The 4,894-nt window shown below is 45.6% G+C and overlaps 1 non-coding gene across 1 annotated transcript; it reads right to left on the reverse strand.

Annotated features, from left to right (window-relative positions):
* Positions 1–4,096: 4,096 nt before the first annotated feature.
* On the reverse strand, positions 4,097–4,169 carry TRNAM-CAU (transfer RNA methionine (anticodon CAU)). The gene has a single exon. It is a non-coding gene; the product is annotated as a tRNA-Met (tRNA).
* Positions 4,170–4,894: the final 725 nt, after the last annotated feature.

Here is a 4,894-nt window from a genome sequence, read left to right on the forward strand (position 1 = left end):
TGCTGGCAAGGCTTTGTGAGCAACAGAAGCCAGTTGTGCAATACCAGCTCAAACATGCCCATTGGTATTCTGGTCAGCCTCCGCACATAACAACTGTAGAGAGGGCATGACATTTGTGTGGTTCTCCAAGATTTTGAGGACTTCACAAAGATGTTGAGTGGCGATGACGCCATCATCAATGCAATGATCCCGCTTTTATGCCTACTTAAACAGTCACTGCTGACCATTAAACATGAAGTTTTGCATACGGGCCAGGTGGAGATGGAGGAAGACAGGGACGAGACAGGGAAATATTACCCAGCTCAGCCTCATCTCATCTGCTCAGTGCTGATTGGGTAACAATGAGGAGGTAGAGGCTGAGGAACAGGAAATGGAGAGTAGTCATCATGATGGAGACAGGAAACTGGCTGTTGGGACCTTGGCTTAAATGGTAGACTTTATGTACCACTGCCCTTCCTGTAACCCTCGTGTTACATTCATCTTGGCCAAAAAGAGTACTGGTCGTTCCCATGATAGACCCACGCTACAAGGAGAACCTTGCATCTCTCCTTCCTGAGGAGGAGAGGTCTACTAAAATGGTGCTATACCAGAAGGTATAGTACCAGAAAACGCTAGCAGCAGGGGGCAAGCTTCCTTGTCCAACCAAGGAGGAGAGGCGAGGGAGACACCTGTTGCGCCCCTGCGGGTTCAGTCGCCACAGAGGTACTGCATCTCACCCAGAGGTGTGGTATCCCACTCTCAGGTAAGGAGGGAGTACTACCCGGGACCTACACACTAGCATCCATTACACTCCACTTCAGAGGGAAGGGCGAGATTGCTCCTAAGAGAGAGCACAGTCCCTGGTCCCTAGCTGGAGGGTGGAACTAGGTAGAGGAGGTGGGTGGAGGAAGTAGATCAGTGGAGCACAGAGAGGAGTATAAAAAGAAGGTAGAAAGTTCTAGAAGGGGTCAGTTCTGCTCAGGGGAGTAAGGGGAGCAGTTCAGTGAGCCTCCTGTTCCAGTACTTGGAGCAGGAGGGGGGTTTAGTCAGGACCCAGGCAGAGAGGCCCAGGAGGAGGAAAGTGAGGAGAGAAGACAGCAGGAGTGGGAAAGGCTCCAGAAAGACAGAAGAGATCCCAGGGGCACGGTGAGTGCGGATGCCACCCGTGCACCCGAATTCACGCTGACGTGGAGGGATCAGGCCGCAGTAGGGGACCGGCCCCAGCCTAGTGGAGTACTTTAGGTCTCAGCTAGCAAACCGGAGGTTGCAGCATTTCAGGTGCGGCAGCCACACTCCACACTTAATCGTCAAAAAGGTGGCCATAGAGGACCAAGGGGACAAAGAGGACGTTGCCAGACAAGACTCGCGGCCACTGGCTTGGGACACTGAGTGTGAGGCGCAGTGAGATGACCTGGAGAGGTACACAGAACGGGGTCCCGTCCAAGTGCTCCTGAGATACCTGAGAGTTTGCTGGATCACTACCCCTGAGGACACAGGACGACGTGGGCGGTTAAACACCAGTAACTGTAACTTGGTGAACTTAAGAACTGTGAGTAAAACCTGAAGACTGCACCCCACTGTGTCCTTGAATAATTGCTGCGACATCCCCTGCATTACACTGCACAGCAACATCTACCTTATTAACCATCACTGCACTGCCCTGGAGCTTAGCTCTACCTGTGGAGAGCTGAACCAACTCTGCTGCGTCACCATCAGCTCCAAGGGATCTGCACCTCAGCGGCAGCTCCATATAGCTGCATACCACAGGTGGCGTCACGAACATTAAACTATAAAAACTATAATCCCCCTTTTATTGACCACCCAGGGTCACAGACCGGGTCACTGCCACTGTGACATCCCCTGAACCCACCGGCCCGGCACCGAGTACCCCATGGCCCAAGGGGCGCGTCACACACACCAGGTACAGCAGACGCAGGGTAACTCAGTCAAAGGCCTGGGCCAATTTCATCACACCCTCCCAGCGTCCAGGCCGTGATGACCGGTTATTTTTGACAAGAAGGCAAAACTTTGTTTAAGCAATAGTTGGCTGACAAAACCAGCGTACTCCTCTGCGATCTTCAGCTATTGGGTCTGAAAGATGGACACCTGGCATGAGCTTTCCCTCTATGTCTTGAAAGTGTTGTGCTGTCCTGCAGCTAGCGTCTTGTCTGAGCAGGTTTTTAGTGCTGCCAAGGGGAGGCGAGGGGGGGAGGTCTGGTCATAAAGTGCTGACAGACTCACTCTGATCAAAATGAACAAAGCTTAAGCTTAGATTAGCCCCAACTTTTCCACACCACCAGATGACAGGAGCACATAAAGTGTTTTAATTTGCAATATTTGAATGAGGCCTGCCAGTTCTTGCCTTAAAAGGACTATGGATGACTGGATGACCTAACTTATCACTTTTTCCTGGCTTTGCACTTTGTGCAAAGTCTTTAGGAGTGTATAAGTACATCAACTACACTTTTAAAATATTTGAATGATGCAGAACTTTTATGAATGTAGGAGTACCACAACTACACTTTGTTCACAATATTTGATTGAAGCACTACAATTGGTGCCTTCAAGGTTGTATGGATGACCCTGCTTCTAATTTTTGTCAGGTTTTGCACTTAGTGCATAGCCTTTATGAATCTAGGAGTACCACTACGTGACAATTTGAACAAAATGTGTATGAGGCCCTCCTTTATGTCTAATACAGGGTGTATCTGAGTTCCTCTTCCATCTAATTTTTGGCAGTTCTTGCTTCCTTCATAAATGACACTGAAATTTCCAATTTTATAATAAAAATTTAAATTTTGGGTTACTTAAATTATTATATTTTTAAATACTTTTTACATTTTGCCTTATATTCAAGTCATTACACAAGAAAGAATGTTTCTTAACATTTTTTTTCATATAATCTCCAACTTCTCTTCGATTTTGAATGTTTGTCAATTCTTTAAGTGGAATAACAGTGTGATACTATTGTTCGCAGCAGCAATCTTGGAGTCAGAGATGCTTCCACGGGTCTTCCCCATGCTGTTCTCCTTCCATTCAGCACTTTTTCCATCCATTTCAACATTTTCACTGCCCCCCAAACCAACTTGTAGGATCTGTAGGAAAAATGTTTGGATTTCCCATTGACTTCCATTTAACTTGTTACTCAAAACGAGCATTAGAAATGGCTAGTTTCGAGTAAAGTGAACAAACAAAGTAGCACACTGTAACGCTGAGTATGTAAATATGAAGTATGAAATATGAATAACATTACTGCTGTAGAATATAGAAATAAATTAGAAATCTTAGCGCATAAATTGGCCAATTCATGTGTACCTGAGAGCCGCAATAAGGCGTTTCTTGATGTCAGGACCTAACAATGTGAATACCTCTCTAAGGGACATCCGTCTGCTTATGTGTGGGAAAGTAAGATCCTGATGCAATTAAAACCACCTGCGGCATGGGGGTGGAGTGCTCAGTCAAAGCTTAAATCTAGTAACAAAGAAAATGATGGCACTTCCACTACAAGAAATAAGTGTGAACGGGTGCTTACTAAGAGGAGCTACCTCCATGTACAATGAACAAACAAAGTAGCACACTGTAACGCTGAGTATGTAAATATGAAGTATGAAATATGAATAGCATTACTGCTGTAGAAAATTGAAATAAATGAGAAATTTTAGCGCATGTAAATATGAAGTATGAAATATGAATAGCATTACTGCTGTAGACTATAGAAATAAATGAGAAATCTTAGCGCATAAATTGGCCAATTCATGTGAACCTGACAGCAGCGATAAGGCGTTTTTCGATGTCAGGACCTAACAATGTGAATACCTTATGTGTGGGAAAGTAAGATCCTGATGCAATTAAAACCACCTATTTCTATATTCTACAGCAGTAATGCTATTCATATTTCATACTTCATATTTACATACTCAGCGTTACAGTGTGCTACTTTTTTGTTCATTGTACATGGAGGTAGCTCCTCTTAGTAAGCACCTGTTCACACCTATTTCTTGTAGTGGAAGTGCCGTCATTTTCTTAGTTTCGAGTAAAGAGCATCTGAGCATTTTACTGCTCGCTCATCTCTAATAAGCATGTCTTAAAGGAAAGAACAAAAATTAAAAAAATCTCTTGCCCCGTGTGAGGATCGAACTCACGACCTTCAGATTATGAGACTGACGCGCTACCTACTGCGCTAACGAGGCAACTGGTATTTTCTATATTAGAGGTCATTTACTATGGTGCATTTCGTGGAGCCTCTAGGTCAGCAATGGCAAATGTTTTAGACACCGAGTGCCCAAACTGCAACCCAAAACCCACTTATTTATCACAAAGTGCCAACACGGCAATTTAACCTGACTACTGAAGTTTTGGGTTAGAAAAAACAACTCAAAACAGAGAGCAGGCAGGGGCAGCAGAGAACAGACGGAGGTAGCAGAGAACAGACGGGGCATCAGAGAGCAGATGGGGCAGCAGAGAGCAGGCAGAGGCAACTTAGTGCAGCCACAGACAGGAACAGGGTACCAGACTGCAGATATAATACCATCCTGGAATATGCTCCACTATCCTGGTAAATGCTCCCCCCATCCTGGTATATGTCACTTCATCCTGGTACATGCTCCCCCATCCTGGTATATATCCCTCCTTTCTGGTATATGTCCCTCCATCCTGGCATATGCACCCCATCCTTGTTTATGTCCCTCCATCCTTGTATATGTCCCCCGTGCTGGTATATGTCCCCCATCTTGTCCCTCTATCCTGGTATATGTCCCTCTATCCTGGTATATGCCCCCTCATCCTAGAATATGGCCCCCATCCTGGTAAGTGCACCCCATCCTAGTATATGTCCCTCATCCTGCCTGCACCGTTGTTGTTCAATACATAGAAAAAAAAACAATAAACACTCCCACTCACCTTTCCCCTCTCTCCT

This window comes from Phyllobates terribilis, unplaced genomic scaffold (genome assembly GCF_046119375.1).
Source record: "Phyllobates terribilis strain yellow unplaced genomic scaffold, ASM4611937v1 Scaffold_11__3_contigs__length_659146591, whole genome shotgun sequence".
In the NCBI taxonomy this organism is placed as follows: domain Eukaryota; kingdom Metazoa; phylum Chordata; class Amphibia; order Anura; family Dendrobatidae; genus Phyllobates; species Phyllobates terribilis.